Source organism: Lemur catta, chromosome 1, assembly GCF_020740605.2.
Source record: "Lemur catta isolate mLemCat1 chromosome 1, mLemCat1.pri, whole genome shotgun sequence".
Taxonomy (NCBI): domain Eukaryota; kingdom Metazoa; phylum Chordata; class Mammalia; order Primates; family Lemuridae; genus Lemur; species Lemur catta.
Window position 1 is genome coordinate 229,377,361 of NC_059128.1, and position 18,675 is coordinate 229,396,035.

Genomic DNA, 18,675 nt, shown 5'->3' on the forward strand with positions numbered 1-18,675 from the left:
AAAGTTCTCTTCCACACAAGAGAGCATGGAAAGGAAATTCACTCATCATTTATGGGCAAACTATTTTATTGACTAAATTGAAGTCAAAAGTACATGCAAGTGCTGTAGGATGTCATTGATGTGGTAATTTTTTAAAATAAAACTTTAAATGTAGCAGGAAATATCTGCAAACTGGTCATTCAACAAGGGTCTAATTATTAAGAATATACAAGGAACTCAACAGTAAAACAAATAATCCCATTAAAAAGTGGGCAAAGGACATGAATAGACATTTCTCAAAAGGAGACATGCAAATGGCCAGTATTATATGAAAAAATGCTCAACATCACTAATTATCAGGGAAATGCAAATCATAACCACAATGAGATATCATCTTACCCCAGTTAGAATGGCTATTACTAAAAATATAAAAAATAACAGATGCTGATGAGGATGCAGAGAAAAGGGAACTTATGTACACTGTTGGTAGACAGCTACATTGGAAAATTGTACAGAGATTTCTCAGAAATCTAAAAAATTGAACTACCATATGATCCAGCAATTCCACTACTGGGTATTTGGAAAAGAAATCAGTATATCAAAGGGATATCTGCATTGTCATGTTTATTTCGGCACTGTTCACAATAGTAAAGATGTGGAATCAATCTAAGTGTCCATCAACAGATGAATGGATAAAGAAAATGTGATACATTATATATATATAATGGAATACTATTCTGCCATAAAAAAGAATGAAATCATGTCATTTGCAGCAACATGGATAGAGCTGAAGGTCATTATGTTAAGTGAAATAAGCTAGGCACAGAAAGACATATGTTCTCATGCAGAAGCTGAAAAAGTTGATCTCATGGAGGTACAGAGTAGAATGATAGATACTAGAGACTAGGAAGGGTGTGTGGGTGGGAAGGGGAATGAAGAGAGGTTGGTTACTGGGTACAAACATACAGTTAGATGGAATGAATTCGGATGTTTTATAGCAGAGTAGTGTGACTACAGTTAACAACAATGTGTTGTATATTGAAAATAGGTAGGAGAGAAGACTTGAAATATTCCCAACACATAGCAGTGATAAATACTGGAGGTGATGGATACTTCAAATACCCTGATTTGATCATTACACATTCTGTACACATAACAAAATATCACACATACCCCATAAATATATAAAATAGTATGTATCAATAAAAAATTAAAAGATTAAAGATAAACCTAAGCATGAAAAAGGTAGTAGAAAATACATACCTAAATATGGAAGAAGCTTGAAATTTTAGCAGTAACTTAAAATTTTAAATAGGGATAGAGTTGAGAACAAACACAATGATCTGTGTAGAGTTCAAAATACTTTTATAATGGAATGTAGAATTTTCAAAAATTGGAGCTTCAGTTGCTCTAGAGAAAGGAATTCAATGGTAAAACTATGTATTATGTTAATTTTTATTAATTTGTTTTAGGAGATGCCTTCTGGTTTGTTACCTAAAGCTAAGGTTGATGTTCAGGGAATACACACCAGTAATGTATTGTTTATTTGCAGCCATCATCTGTTTTAATTAGTGTTGGTAACATTTCTTATTGGTCTGTGTCCATGCTTTATCAGCTATAAATATTTTGACTATCACCACTACCTAGAACTGCTCTAATTTATTATGTACTTCTATACACTTATTAAAGTAACTTAAAATAATAGTTATAGTGAAAATGTAGCACCTGGAAAACTTCTGAATTTAATTATATTATCTAATAATTTATTTTATATCAGATATTGTGTTATATCTATTATTTTATTGTAAACATGTATTTTTAAATATCTGATTAAACTGCTAAAGCACAAACTAATTATTGAGTGAATATTGAACTAAATGCATTTATTGGAGGAGAGATATTAATATTAATTACTGTAGGCAAAAGGTACATGAATTTTATTAAAATACTAGCTTATAATGGTGTTTAGTTTATTTCAATTTCTGACCTTTAGATATGCCATCATAAGAGGTGTGTATTGGAGTCTCAGACCATTAAATTTCTAAAATCAACTCCAAATTATGATTTATTTCTTTCGTAAGTCTCATAATTAATACAGATTTCATTATGGACAGTGTTCTTCTTTTATTGATTGCTAATAAAAGTTTTCTCAACTGGTGAGACACTTGTTTTATGTTCATATTTCACATAGGTTTAAATGATGTTGGGAGTATTATTTGTGTTGTAGAAGGTCCAATTATTACATTTTAAGAGGTAAAATGTCATCAGTTTGAAATAGAGTAGGACATCTTATTAATATTTAATTTGGTGGTAAGTTCAAATTTATGGATATTCAGCATAATGTAGAATTTGTTTTGTATAGAGTACTCTTAATTGAGATATAAATTGATAAGCTAGTCAAAAGTAAGTAAATGATAATTTTGAAATATTCAATATAATTATTAAAATTTAATAATTCATCTCAAAATTTTATTTTATAAGAATCATGTAAAACATATCTGATATATTATACATTCTGAATGCGTACATGCTAATTAATGTTTTTTGTATTTGTTAATAGAAATGAAGATTGAGGTTTATATAGATTATTTTATAAAAACTTTTGATATAACCTTATACATTTTTAAAAGATGTAGTTATAAACCTACAACTTATTGGGGTTAAATTAGTTTTCTTAAACAAAAATAAAAGATACTGTTTCTACCCATTTTGAATCATCCCGATGGCCTTTTGCCTCAGAGGACTTAGCAGGCTGCTATCATGCTGACTCTGTTATTAATAACTGGCTTCAAAATTACTGGACAGATTGTTATTAATGTTTCCAGCTCTTTAATCAAACTGGTTCATGGTATGTTTCTTTCTTCACTTTTGAAAAGTTTTTTTATATGCTGCTTTTCTTCAGTTTCTTTTCTTTAAATTTTACTTTGAAACTTAATATACTTTTCCTCAAATATACATAAAATATTAAAGTTATCTAGGGAACATATATGCTTTCAAATCTGTCCCCCATCATTAGTCTTCTTTTTCTAAAATTTCTTCCTAATCTCACAAGTGTATTCTAGACAATTTTTGGAGTAATTTTATAAAGCCCTTTCTTCTATTCCTCACAAATTCCATTTGGATTGAAGTTAAATCTGTTACTGCTTATTAGGTATGTGACTTTGGGCCTCAGTTTCTTTATGTATAAGCTGAAAACAATACTACCATTTTTATAATGCTGTTAGGAAGATTAAATGAGATAGTGTGTGTAGCACTAAGGACAGTTCCTGACACATGTAGTAGAGGTAACTTTTAATTTAAGAAAGCATCCTTACTAATAGTAGCAACGTTTGTATATTGAAAGGATGTGAAAACTATTTTTTGAGTGTAGATTCACCAACCGGGACTGTGGGGATCTCACCAATATGCGGGACAAACAACATCTATAGCAATTAAGATGCCTCTTTTGTATTTTCCATGTGACTTTTATTTTTCCTATAGAATGCACTCTGTGGTTTCTCTTCCCTTTTCTTGTGTATTAAATATAAACTATACACACAAACAAATTATGTAGTATGGAAACTTTAAAGATAGTTGCTAGTATGCCCTAAATTGTTTAGTAGAGAGGACTGAGCAGGAAGCAGGAAGAGTTCAGGTAGTATAAATTTCTAACACTTTTTTTTTTAGATCCAGGGAAATATTATTACAAATGACATTTTTATGTTTTTTAATCCATTGACTCAGCATTTATTGATTGTGTCATGAAGTACTCTTTTCCCCTAAATTTCTGAATATAATCATATTATTTAAGATCAGTTTATAGAGGTAGTAACAACAATAATAGTAGCTTAATAATCTTGTCATACAGACATTGATCTCCATGCCTCTTCTCATGGTTATATTTCTCTTGTATAATTGTGAAAAAGAGTGATTGACTCATATCCATATCTGAGTCATTCTATGTTAAAGATATTTTTTAACGTTTTACTGTTCACTGGCTACTGTTCACACTGCCACTGGTCACTGCCTGGAACTCCTGGAGTAGTTTCTCTTATTAGGAAACCGATGTGTTTGCAAAGGTGTATACTACCTTCATTTTTTCCATTCTTTTATTCCTTATTATTCTACTAAATAAGACTGTAGAATAAATCAACTATTCCTGAAGGTTTGGAAAGAAGGAGACTATTTGCATCACAAAAATGCAAACCTCTTAGACTTTGATATTAGGCATCACTCTTCTTTAAAAAAAATCTTTTGGCCACCTTAACGTTGGGAATTTCTCAGTGCTCACCTTTCTTTCCTGCCATTCTCTTCTCTCCTACTTTCCACTCTTCTCTGGGCTTCTGTATCTTCAAATTTTTATTCATTCCTTATGTAATACAGTTTAACACCCCACAAGTAGAATTATTTAGGCTTCACTCTTGACCTCAACCAGCTTATCAAGGTGTTTTTCTCAAAGGAGACAATTCCATTACTATGCAGAACTTTGAAACCAAGTTCAGGCTTATATTTGAACACTTACGTTGTAGATGTGAGAGAAATAGTAGACAAATGAAATGTAAAGGCAAGCTTAATTTTCTCAGAAATGATGTTTATTGAAATTCTGCTAGCTATAGGGCAGTACCTTTTTTTATCCAACATTTTACTGTTAAGTTTTTTAAATCCTTAGCAAAGCTGAAGAGTATTACTTTTTCTGTCTACTGTAACCATTTTTGCTTGTCACAAAATCTTAAAGACATATTTTATATGTGATTTAATACTTTCTAAAGAAATGCTATTTACAGGTTTTTATATTATCCTTAGAGCTCAAATATATTAAAGTTTTTAATTAACCAAGGTTTATAAACCTTGTACTGTTGCTTTGTTTAATCATTCATTCATTCAAGAAAATTTTATTGAGCTTCACCTATGTTCCAGGTGTACTAGAATGACAAAACTTAATAAGAAAAGCCTCTGCTCTATGTGTGTGTTGGGGGAGGAGAGATTGTCTCTCAGGCTAGTGGAAAAGGAAGGCATATAAAATCCTCCAACACGGCAAAGGGCCATAATAGACATGCTCCCAGTGATGGAGTTTACATGTAATGCTTTCTTTTAAACTTATTTGTTGATTAGAATCGAAATTAGATATGCATCTCTTCCTATGTAAGGATCATATTACTACTTGCCTACTATTGATAAACTTCTTTGTCTATAGTCTCTGTCAGTTTTCCTTGGGACTGATGGGATGCAATTTTAAAACATAACTAAGATTAAGGATTATTTAATTAGGCCACAGAATTGACTTTATGGTGGTGGCATCAATGACAAAGTCATCTATTAGTATAGCATTTATTCATTTTGACTCACTAATCCCAGATGTTGCTTTTCTATGTGTGTACTAAGGCTTCTAAAACTGTTGTTCCATACATTATTGCAAGATGGCATTTATTTTTCTCCTTATTCTTATCCTTTGCAATAAGGGTATCTTTTGGGGATGTTTCTGTGAACAATCTTAAAATATCCCCAAATTTTTTTCCTTTTCAGTTTCACATATTATAAAAACATTAATGATGCCTGAGAAAGGACTCAGCAAAAACATACTTGGGATAGTGGTAAATGCTTTTGAAAGTAGCTAACTTTCTTTCCTTTTCAAAATTAAAAAAAAGTTTCACTCTTCTTGTACTTTTGGAAGTATTCATTTGTCAGTATAAAAATTCTGAACAAGGTATCTTTCAACTCTAAAAATAAGGAAATTTTATGCTCCGGGGCAGTATCTATCACTGGTTTCCGCAGTCATTTAAGTACATGTACCTGTAGAAGACACTTTACTAGGCACCTTGGGGACAATTGATAAAATGTACTCAATGGTTCTATAAACCTCACTGTGAGGGAATAAACTATTTCTTTCCAACTTTAACTTCAGTACTTCCCTCTGCCCCACACGTGCTCATGCATGCACACATGCACCTCTTCCATTAACTACATTTTAAATTTAGGTATTTATATTTGTTTAGTTGCATTCCATTTTGAACTTTTTAAGAGGGAAGGGAACACAAAGTTTAAGGCACTACATTACATTAAATATCACATTATGTTATGGCAAGATTATTTCCTTGCACTAAATATATTGTTTACATTGCCTGTCCCCTACCAGTTTACGAAGTCTTCAGAAGCAGAAAGGACATCATACTTTTCATCCTCACATTTTACTCCCAAGAATAGTGCATGGCACATAGTGGCCACACAATTTACTTAATGCACAAAGATCAGCAGAACAAGGATAAATTCTTCCTTCAAGAATAAGTCACTAGTATCAAAGTCTGAAGAACATATCTCTAAATAATTCAGAGTTAAAAACAATTGTATATAATCATATAATAGTATTCTGTGTTTTTTACAAATCATCTATTAATATAATTCTTGCTTTTTTTATTCCTTTCTCAGGCTATGGAAAATAGGAAATGTTTTATTGTTTTATTTATTTTTTAGTTCTTTAAATATTTGTCTTACCATTAGATATTTGATATTTGAACTATGCAACCTTTAAGAATACATGATAGAGTATGTATTTTATATGGAGTTACTATACCGTTACACCAAATGTATTGAGTGCTGTGGGTATTAAACAGCAAATTTGTACTATGCTGTGTTAGTAAGTAAAGTGTGGTGAGAAATCATCAGGATGTGTTAGATATGACTCACAATCACAGAATCATAGCTGGACGAGGCTTTAACTGTCATTAAATATTGGAAGGTGGTCTGGTATAGGGATTAAGCGCATACACTATTAGGCAGGCTGGGTTCAAATCCCATTACTGTTATGTGATCTCAGGCAAGTCACTTAATCTCTCTGTTTCTTCATATGAAAGTGAGACTAAAAATAATCCCTACCTCATAGGGTAATTATTAGGATTTAAAGAGTTAAGAAATGAATTGTACTTGGGACAGTTTCTGGCACATAGTAAACACTTAAACATTCACTATAATAATTATTATGCTATCCAGTTTAATTCTTTCCTTTTAAATTTACTTTTTTTTTTTTAATATACAAAGAAACTGAAGTTACTTGAGTTGCCCAAGTTATGCAAACTATTCATGGCAGTGCTGTGACCAGAATCAATTTCCTTTTAATTTATTTTTAATGGACTTTATTTTTTAGAGAAGTTTTAGGTTTACAGCAAAATTGAGTGGAAGGTACAGCAATTTCTCATATACTCTCTGCCTTCACACATGCTTAGCCTCCTCCATTATCAACAGCCCCCAACAGAGTGGTACATTTGTTACATATGATGAGCCTACTTTGATACATCATTACTACTGATAGTCCATAGTTTACATTAAGGTTCATTCTTGGTGTTGGATACTCTATGGATTTTGACAAATATATGATGACACATATTTTTCATTATATACAAAGTAGTTTCTCCAACCCCTGGCAACCAGTGATTTTTTTTTTTTTTTTTTTTTTACTGTCTCCATAGTTTTGCCTTTTCATATAGTTTGCATCATACAGTGGGTAGCTTTTTCAGGTCGGCTTCTTTCACTTAAAAATATGCATTTAAGTTTCTTCCATGCCTTTTCATGGGTTGATAGCTCATTTCTTTTTAGCACTAAATAATATTCCATTGTTTGGATGTACCACAGTTTATCCATTCATATACTAAAGGGTATCTTGATTGCTTCCAAGTTTTGACAATTATGAATAAAGCTGCTATAAACATGTGTGCAGTTTTTTTTGTTTGTTTGGTTTTTTTGGTGGATATAAGTTTCCAACTCCTTTGTGTAAATACCAAAGAATGTGATTGCTGGATTGTATGGTAAGAAACAGCTTTGTAAGATACTGCCAAACTGTGTTCCAAAATGGCTGTACCATTTTGCCTTCCCACCAGCAATGATGACGGTTTCTGTTGCTCCACATCCTCACTGGCATTTGGTGTTGTCAGTGTTTAGGATTTTGGCTATTTTAATAGGTGTGTGTTGGTATGTCATTGTTGTTTCAATGTGTATTAGCTGGATGACATATGACGTGGAGCATATTTTCATGTACTTATTTGCCATCTGTGTATCTTTTCTGGTGAAGTGACTGTTAAGTTCTTTGGCCCATTTTTTAACCAGTTTTTTTTTTTAATTATTCACTTTTAAGAATTCTTTGCATGTTTTGGATAACAGTCCTTTATCAGATATGTCTTGAAAAAATTTTTTCCCAGTCTATGGCTTCTCTCTTCATTCTCTTCACAGTACTTTTTGCAGAGTAGAATTTTTTTTTTTTTTCTGAGACAGTGTCTCACTCTGTCACCCGGGCTAGAGTGCTGTGGTGTAAGCCTTGCTCACAGCAACCTCAAACTCCTGGGCACAAGCAATCCTCTTGCCTCCGCCTACCTAGTAACTGGGACTATAGGAGCGCACCGTGACACGGGGCTAATTTTTCTATTTTTAGTAGACACGGAGTCTCAGCTCTTGCTCAGGCTAGTCTGGAACTCCTGAACTCAAGCGACCCCCATCCCCCATCACTGCTCGCCTCAGCCTCCCAGAGTGCTAGGATTGCAGGCATGAGCCACTGTGCCCAGCCTAGAAATTTTTAATTTTAATGAAATCCAGCTAATCAATTCTTTCTTTCATGGATTGTACCTTTGGTGGTGTATCTTAAAAAGTCATTGTGAAACCTAAGGTCATCCAGATTCTCTCCTATTGTCTTCTAGGTGCCTTAGAGTTTTGCATTTTACATTTATGTCTGTGATCCATTTTGAGTTCATTTTTGTAAAGGGTGTAAGGTCTGTGACTAGATTTATTTTTTTGCATGTGAATGTCCACTTGTTCTAGCACCATTTGTTGAAAAGACTGTCTTTGCTCCATTGTATTGCCTTTCCTCTTTTGTCAAAGATCAGTTGACTATATTTATGTGGGTCTATTTCTGGGCTTTCTATTCTGTTCCATTGATCTATTTGTCTATTCTTTTTCCAATACTATACAGTCTTGATTAATGTAGCTTTATACTAAGTCTTGAAGTCTGGTAGTTTTGCTTCTGCAACTTTGTTCTTCTCTTTCAATATTATGTTGGTTATTCTGGATCTTTTGCCTCCTATATAAATTTTAGAATCAATTTGTTGATATCCACAAAATAACTTGCTGGGATTTTGATTGGGATTGTATTGAATCTATAGATCAAGTTGGGGCAGAACCAATTTCTAACTCTCACTTTGGGATCTTTCTATGGGACCAAATTGCCCCATTGGATATCAACATAGGAAACAGTGTAATACTTTATAACCCCTGCAATCTGATAGTCAATTAGAATTATTGCTTCAGGTGGTACTATGGTTAATTCAAGTCTTCTTTGTCTCCAGGGCCAGCTAGGGAAAGTGTATTGTATCTTGAGCTCCAGAAAATCCTAACGATGTGCCACTCACTGCGCTTGGAATCCAGTACAACGTACAGATGTGGGAAAAATGTTGAGATGTTGTACATTTTTCACTAGGCCAAAATACTTGTTTTTCTTTTTTAAATTCTGCTAGCTAGTTGTTCTTTAGAAAAGGTGAAGAGCCTTTTTGTTTCTTTACATTCCTTTTGATTCCTGCTGGTAGAAACCAAATGTTGTCTTTTTCTACTTGGATTAAAACAAAATGAAACAAAATAAAATACCTAGAACCTTATTTTAAAAAGTGAGAACATACAAATATCTAATTTGAATCATTCTGTCAAACTGGGGGGCTTGTGTGCTTTTTTAATTGAAATTTTCTTACTACATTTGAATAAAGCTTCAGAGAAACAATAGGGCAATAGTAGAAAAACAGCTCCCAGGCTTAGCAGTAAGGGACGAGATGCATGCTGCATGCTGGTACCTTGGGCACACTGAGTGTATTTTAGAAAGGTTTTACAGACATGTGACCAGAAGTAAGGGTCTGCTACATCAGTTTTAATGTGTGTCTGTCTCTTCTTAAGCAACCATCCTTGACAGTGTAAAATACTTGCAGCACCAGAGAAGTAAAATTGGTGGTTTACAATGAGACCAGAGGGTCTGGACTACTAGAATTTTCCCAGGACAGTTTGTACAATACATAGTTAGATATTGCCTTCTAATATCTATGCTATAGGTTATCTACCTTAAAATAGCTATAATAATATTAATCTGTGTTCTGAACACGACCCAAGATTTATTTGACTTTCTAAAAGATTTTTGTGAATTAGGTATAGAAGATCTAGTTGATCTGTAAGTTATATATTTAAGTAGTTGTTATTTTCTTTTTAATTGGAAACTGATTTTTTAAACAAAGGAATTGAGACTTAAATAGCAAGGTAATTTTGTTTATACTAAGGGCACATTCTAATTTTTGAAGCATGGTGATGCACTAAACCAAGAGCGATGATTTTACAGTTAATATACTTAGGGTTATTGGTATCTAAATGCAGGGTTTGAATAAATCAGATGTATTCATATTTTTCATTTTTGTGTAAATTTTCTTTAGAAAATTTTACCTGTTTTCTAATGTTCCTAAGTCCCATCTAAATGACACATAGACAAACAATATAGAAATATATTAAGGAAGGTGGATATCTAGATAGATATAGTGCTAGAAGGCGGTATGACTAATCAAGCAGTCTAGTTTTAAAAATTGGGGAACAAGAAGGCCTGAAAGTAGTTCTGTTTTATGATGTTTGTAATTCTATAGCTGCAAATATATCACTTATGGGAGAAGAGGGACCTGGGAGAGGGGAAAGTAGGTGGGAAGCGTGTGAAGGGGTGAGGAGGGTACTAATAGCATTAGTTTGGCGCTAGCATGTGAAAAAAAATGGTTTGAAGTATGAGACAAAGAAAAACAATTTTTTTTCTTTTAAGGAGGGTTTATTAGAAGCATTGATTATTTTTTTCTTTCTAATAAAACATCAAGGGATATCTCCTATAGTTTTAGACCCATATACTATGAAATCTTGTCCTGCTTGTGATGGTGGCTCTTTATGGGATTTATTTCTGTTGTAACACTATGTACTATATGCATTGCACCTGTTCACACAGAGTGCATTGCATTGTGATTTTTGTACAGCTAGATGCTTCAAATAAGAAGCCAATCTGCCTTCTAGGGTAGTAGCCTATTAGTTACTTAATTAAACTTAATTCTGTTTTTGTCTGCAATTTTCTATATGGTCTTGATGTTTTTACTGAGCAACAATTTCTTCTTTGCAGTTATCAGTTTTGTCTGAGATCAGTTTTCCTATTGTATCTGTTTCTCACAGAGCCTCCTTTAAGACTGCTCTGACTTTAAAATCATTACTAGGCTTTTGTCAGAGCAGATTTGTTGACATTCTTCTCACATTAAAAAAATAAATTTAAATGATTCCACAAATAAGCTATGCATTTCACTATTTCCTGCTAATATGCAAAAAATGTATTTATGATAATTACATGTACTGTGTGCCAGAACTGAAACAATACATTCCTCATAATGGAGCATAAATAAAGAAGGTGGAGCCAGCTGCTCTTAAAACTGTTTATTTGCACGCAGTAATGATATAGAGAATATACCTTTTTCACTCTGTTAGTCTGGCAATACTGAACCTGTTGCTGCATTAGACGAGTTGCATTTTGCTGGATAGGGGAAGGAGGGCTGTCTGCTGTCTGGTAGGAGGGCTTTGTCTGTGCCTTTCTCTCTCTGTTTCTTTCTGTTTTTCTTTCTCTCTCTCTCTCCCCTTCTCTCTCTCTCACTCGCTTGCTCTGTCTCTGTCTCTCTCTCCCTCTGCCCCCCCTCCCTCCTCTCTCTTGCTCTCTCTCTCTCTTCCCGTCTCTGTGGTTTGTAAGGTAGGTTGCAGTGTGTGTATATACACAACATCAAGAGCAGGAAAATGGACTCATTAGGGAGGCAGGCAGTCATTACCACTCACACTGTACTTCCAGGGAGACACCGATTATGAGAAGAGAAACTCAGCGCTGGGGAAGAAGGTAGGGCAGACAACTTTCATAAAAAAAAAAATCCTGCTTCCTCAATCCCCCCTCTGTCATGTTCTTTAGCCCCCAATGCTTTTATCCTTTCTTCCTTGAATTTTAATTTCCAGATTTAAGTTTGACAGTGCTAGTGCTAGCTTAAAATTTGGAACATCATAGGAGGCCTACCCACTACTAATTTTCTTCCTACTTAAGGGTGTGCCCTTGTGATTCAGTTTTATTACTTTAAAAATAATTACAAACAAACCTATTTTTCTCACTAAAGTACCAAATCAGAATCGTTCACTCTTTTAAAACAGACCCTTCCGTATGTTTGTCTCTTTGCTTTTCTTATCTGTTTATGCAGTTCCATCTGTCTGTCTATATATCATATTGTCCTTATTTATTGCTAACTGTGTTGTTAGTTATTTGCCAATGAGTTTTAGCTGCAGTGCCAGTGTGAGTATTACCAAAGTGAGACTCTTTTTCTTTGTTTTACACTGAAGTTTAAAGTCCATATTTACAGTTTAAATCCTTGAAGCAGGTTGAATACTTTTTGCCAGCATATTTGTTTAATGGCATTGGACATAAGGTGAGAGATAGTTGCTGAGAGTGGGCAAGAATTAAGTAATTATTTTTATTATTACATAGAAATATTGCATCTGGGGGATGTATTTTGAAAGAAATAAGGTACTCTGTTTTCTAACTTTTATTTTACAGATGGACTTTTGCATTTATAGGGATATCACTGTGGTTAGTAAGAATGCAAACTTTCTTAACAAGCAGTTTTTATCTAGGACAGTTTCCTTTTAGTATATTACTGTTGGTTTATGCTTGGGGAGGGTGAAGTGGGGGGGGTTGGCCATCTTTTTACAAAGTGGAAGTGTATCAGGCCATCTTGCACAACAACTGTAAGTATTCATTTAACATTTCGAGAACTATAAATAATGTATTTGTTATTTCAAATATAGTTTTGAGGTGCTTTCTTTTCCTTTATTTCTTTTTTCTTTTTTATGGTGGGAAAAGTTACATTTCAAAGTAGCTGACATTGTTGGAGAGTTTTTCCAGAATAGTGTTCTTCGAAATTCAAAGGGATAGTTAAATAAGGTCCATGTGAAATGGACTTCTTAATACGGTTTTATTCAGATTTCTCCAAAAGTAAAACTGCTATTCATTTAATACAAATTAAGTCAGATAGTAAGACACACAGTGTTTTCGGCATATGCAGAGCAACGATAGAAAATGGATGCTGATCTGTAGATATCTTTGATGATAACAATCATCTTTTTGTGATAAATTATTTATTTAATAGAAGTGGCAGACTTTTTTTCCCCTTTAATTCATTAGGCTTCTCTGACAACACAAAGAAGTACATGAAGCAATATTCTTAACCCACCTGGGACACTAGGGCAGATTCCCAAACACATTCTCAAGGTTCAAACCTACTAAAATGTTTATTAAAATTCATTATCCCAGGGAGGTGATGAACTTTTGCTGCTAAAAGTCTTTTTTACCTCTTTATAAAAAAATTTATTCTGAGACTTTTAATTTGCTTATCATGCCTAAACTGTTTTTCACACTGGAAAGGCCAGCTTTGACCAAGAGTAGTACGAATACTAAGTACACTCAGTCAGGTCCTGTCAGAGATTTTTTTTTCCCCCAACGGTCTAATGGGAACTTTGGGAGAGTCTTCTGAAAGTGCATGTTAATATAGTACATGGTAAGTGGTGTTTTGAATATGATTTCTTCCATTTCAGACTCGGACCCAAAAATATGTTTCAGAACTAATGCTGTATGTCAAAAGTGTGCATGTCTCATGCATCTGACATTTTCTATATTAGCATTTTGAGGACTATCTAAAATTCTATTTTTTTTAATCAAAGAAATCTTTCATATATTTCTTGATCAACCATTCTCTTTTTCTGTACGTATGTATGTGTGGAGATATCTATGTGCATACATGTGCATTTATGTACATAGTCTCATACATGTATGAGAGAAAGAAGTCATAGATTCTTTGCACATATGATATTTTTAAAAAATTCCTGTTAGGTATATTTATGTTAACCACAAGCAAACAAAAAATGGAGAACATTCAAGACAAAATGAAAATTTCCTTTAACCTTCTAGAAAGAATAAAAGCAAGTAAAAATTTAGTCATTTTTATGGTTGGTTTAATTTTTAGAATGTGTATATGTTTCTGTTTGCATTATAATTCTTAGCCTTGAGTAGATCTAAAATATTTTTAGTATGAAAAATAATCTTGGCCTTTACTGGGAGGCACTGCCACAATCTAAATACAGCAGGACATTGTAAAATGTGCGTAAGTAAACTTAAAACCAGTGTACTCTGCTGTATAGGGATTTGGAAAGCTGAAAGGCTTGCGTCACAGGAGGGCTCGAGAGTGCCAGAAAAATTCATTAACCAGCCTTACTGGTTATGGTGGGCTCTTCCTATCAGTGCATGAAATCTGCCTGTTTATCCCCAAAGTCTTGGTCAGGTCATAGTGTGTTTCATTTTAATGTTGGAGCAGACAGTTATCTAACACACCCACATAAGGAAGTGCTCTAAAGCAGTTATTTCATGCTTTGCCATGCCCTGTAGCTAAAACAATTTGGTACTGAGTGACGTGCATGTGCTTTTTAACTCCTATCTGATGAAAATCAGATTTGGCTCTTTGAAAAGGACCAAAACAATGGATTAAAAAAAAAAATTAGAATGCTAGAAAGTATAATTCAAATGCTAAGCATATGTCAGTTTAAACTTTTAATTTTTTTAACTGAAGAGGAGAATCACCATTATTACTTTTAATATAAAAACTATATAATTATTTCTTAGATTTTATGCATTAAGAGTTTCAAAAATTGCAGATACTTTTCCTTCTGCACATTATCCTCCAGAAGCCTATATTCATCAAAAGGATAGCAGCTGCATACTTCCCCCCTGAAATGTTAACAAATAAATGGCATTCCTGTTTATTTATCTATTTTTGAATTTTAATGATTAGTCCTTGTGCTAATTAACAAATTCTCGTATTCATAAAATCTGGCACTACATAAATATCTAATTGTGTGATTATCTACACATGTTCTGGCTTTCTGTAAATATAGAAATTATCAGTGGATGTGTTCATGGACTTTTTGCCCAACCCTGAGTAGTAGCCGGTCATGCTGCCACATAGGAAGCCAAATGCAGGCCCTGAGCAAATGTGTTGCCCCAGCCTCTGGCAAGGTGGATGAAGGCAGCAGCTGGGTGATACTGCTAACTAGTGATCTTTTCTGGCAAAAGAAGAACTGTTGTTGATATTCTTTGAATGCTGCTAGTCCCAGCCTTCTTCAGCCCCAACAGTGGCCTCTTAAGTCTAAATGTTGACAATGGACATTAGAGCTGACTTATCTTGGAGGCCACTTTAGGAATATATTTTAGCAAACTACATTTTTAGTTGAAAATATGTCTCACTGGAATTCTACAAAAGAGGTAAAATAGTATTCCCATCCTAACTTTCTTAACTAGTGAGAATCTAAGTTAACATAAAAAGTCAAAAAGCCACTGAAAAGAAAATCTAAATATTTCAATTCTATGGCTATATAACTATTGCAGGCAAATTATAGAAATAAAGTATTACTTTCATAGGAAAAGTTTACCCTACATCAAGGAGAATATATACTAGAAGTTGGACAAGTGTGTACCTGTAAGAGTTATTATTATATTAGAAACCAAGCCTTTTTAAATGATTTCTTCATATCATATAAGTCATTTTAGTTATCTTATATAATTACTAGGAATTATTTACAGTGCTACTAGAGTCGGAATTGACCATTTGATACTTTGCTCCAAACCTTCAAGTCACTTATAAAAGCATAGGTATTTTACAAAACTTGACTTGTAATTTCCTTAAAACCTATGTTTCACATATTTCCATGGCTTAAATAATTTCTAGATTTTTGCAGAATTCCCACAAACTATAGCCAATGTCAAATAACTAGCAAGATCTTTTCCATTCCTTAGCAAAACCTCAATCACACTATCCCTATCCTAGATACTCCAGAGAATGCCTGGATTCATATGTTTTCCTATTACATAGATATTGTACATTAATCATCAAATAATATTGATGTCAATTATGTTTGATATATCAAAATATCCTTGAGCCCCCTTCTAATTTCAGCATAGGCAAGCTTATGAGACTCTGGGAAGAAATAATGCCACCTATTATTATTATGTATGTTGTAACCACTACAGCAGATGTTAGGAACAGCATTCAAGGGCTTGTAAGGAAAAAGAGCATTTCTCCCACTCTAGCTGTTCAACTGTAATAATGAATAAGTGGCGTGCTATTTCTGCAGTAAAAATTATGCTTGACTTTGGCTTCATAACATCTCTTATACTCCAGGATCAAGCCTTCTGGTAATTCTGTAGTTCATTTGAAAGTAATCAGCTTGAGGACATGGATCTTGCCTTTATGGAATCTTTTGATACTCAACTGAAACCCAGCCTGGGTGTTTTGTAGTTCAGTTAATCAATGCAACCCTTATATAACCATTTTAACTTTGCAAAAGTTAGCTACATACTTTTAAGTGAGAATACTGAGACACAAGGAACAAGGACTATGAGTTTATTGATCTGTCTAGTTCCCATATGGAAAAGGAATATATTATTATCAATTCTGAATGTTTAGTCTTACCTTTGAAACTGTGAAAGAAAAATGTGGTAATTATAACATAATATGTTTGCCTTCTTGATATTAGAAGTAATTTTGGCACTGAATACTTCTATGTCTTGAGATATGAATTTAACATTCATATTATGTATTATACATTTAAAATGTTAATCTATTTAAAAATTTTTCATATTAAATTACTGAGGTAAGGATTTACATTCAAAATATAAAATTATATAATGGAGTTTGGGGTTTTTGGAAATTAAAAGGATACCCAATCAGTTAAAACTAAAAATGTAGAAATGGCAATAATTATGAATCTTATACGTAGTAATATTATTTTGTTCTTAGGAAAAACTTAATTTAAACTTTTTTAAAACCGTAAAATTTAAATTTAAATTTTCTCTAATTTTCAGAAGGCTTTAGTTTTTTACCAAATTAGCTTGGATATTTGCCATTTGTATCTTTCAAAAATGTTTTATGAATTACTGTTGTAATTACATTGCAATTTGTTGTTGCAAGTTCCTTTTATAGCATGAACTTCTTTCCAGTAACCGAGAGAAAATTACAGGAATGTTGTCAGTTTGTTCAGGTACCAATTTAAAACAGTAAAAACTATTGCTAGCATAAAACTATAAATGTTCTAGGTTAAGCATTAATAATTTTTCTAATCGATGTATATGTGTATGTGAAAACTCTATGGCTATTATTTTAAACAAACAGAAACACTTTATTTAGACACCAAACATTTAAACAGTGAGAAAATGTTCCTCTTGTTTAAATAGAAACTAGGCAAATACATATAGTCATAAGGTGATTTTATACTTTTTTTGTTTTTTTTTTCCTTTTTAAATACTGGATACATTAAAATTCTTCTTGGCCCAATAAATATACTCTGGTCTTATACAAATTTACTAATGTTTCCATCTTCCTGGTCATTTGTACCTATTACCTTAGCTTTAAGTAGAGCAAAAAGAACTGTGGTAGTTCTTACTTTTTCTAGTTTCTCCAGTCAACAGTGATCTTGATCCTTTCAGCTCATTTCTAGAGAGAAGAATAGAGATGATTAAGAACAAGTGGAGATAAGCTGAGATACTATAAGTAAAGCTGTGGGTGGAGGAGGTGTGTGCTTTCAAACTTTCTAAATTTAGAAGTATAATGAAAGAAAAATACTTTCTCCCCAAACCCATTTGGCCTATCTGTACAGCATTAGCTTTTCCATATGTCTAAAGCAGATGTTTCTAAATTCCCATTTAGAATTTCCATCCCAAGACAGATTCCAAATGGTACCACCAGAAGAAGATCATAGAAGAAAAAGTCAAAACATCTCACATTTCTAGAACATCCACTTCCAGGTTTCCTTCATACCTTTTGCCCTTTCATCCTTGAGTTTGGAGTCATGAGCAGATTTTCATAGCTGGTGAGCAGATTTCATTTGTTTTGATAAGAAGCTTTCCCAACAAAGCATTCACAAAGCCTGCCCTAAAACAGCATCCTGAGTTGAATTAAAATGGGCGAAGTGATGATCAACTGATTAAGTTTTTGTGTTTGTTTTTTCTCTTTAAAAAGAAAATAAAGTTAAATAATTTTTATATAAAACAAAAAACAAGTCTAAATTTTCCAGCAGTGTGAATGGATTCAGGTTTCATTTTACATAATGGTTTTCTGAAACTATTTTTCTATGGCAGTTTTGACCAACACATTCTTCCCTGTTATTCACTGTTCACTTGCTCCTGTGCTTTCTAAATATTCAATGAATGTAATTCGTTAGTTTTTAAAAACTCATGTCCTTATAACATATTCAGAACATACTTATAAATTTGAAGATATGCTAGGACCTATACGCAATAGTTTCAATCATATCAATTTAGCATGAACATATATGAATAAAAGTTTTAGAAACTATTTTCCTGGTATGTTGAAAGGAACCCTGTGGTGTGGTACAAAAAGCACTTCCTTGGGAATCAGGAGGTATTAATTAATGCCAAAATGGTTTAAAGTGGTTAAATCTGGAGGTCTGGTTTCTAGTGCTGACTGTGTAACTTTGAGTAAATCATAATCTCTCTGTTCCTCAGCTTCCTCAGTTTCCTTGCCTGTAAAATAAGGATGAAAACTCTTTTTAAGCTTTTCTTTTAAAGAATGTGTGATTTTAAATAGCTATATA

General features: G+C 33.1%; 1 protein-coding gene across 8 annotated transcripts in view; it reads left to right on the forward strand.

The window, feature by feature from the left end:
- Positions 1 to 18,675, forward strand: part of ZBTB20 (zinc finger and BTB domain containing 20) — a 762,522-nt gene that overhangs the window by 24,305 nt on the left and 719,542 nt on the right. Inside the window, exon 1 of one of the 8 annotated variants that reach the window (XM_045540227.1) lies at positions 11,149 to 11,869. The exons of the other annotated variants lie outside the window; for them this stretch is intronic. The gene's annotated coding sequence lies outside the window, so the exon portion shown is untranslated. Of the gene's footprint in view, positions 1 to 11,148; positions 11,870 to 18,675 lie in introns of those variants that run through there. 8 annotated transcript variants of the gene reach the window in all.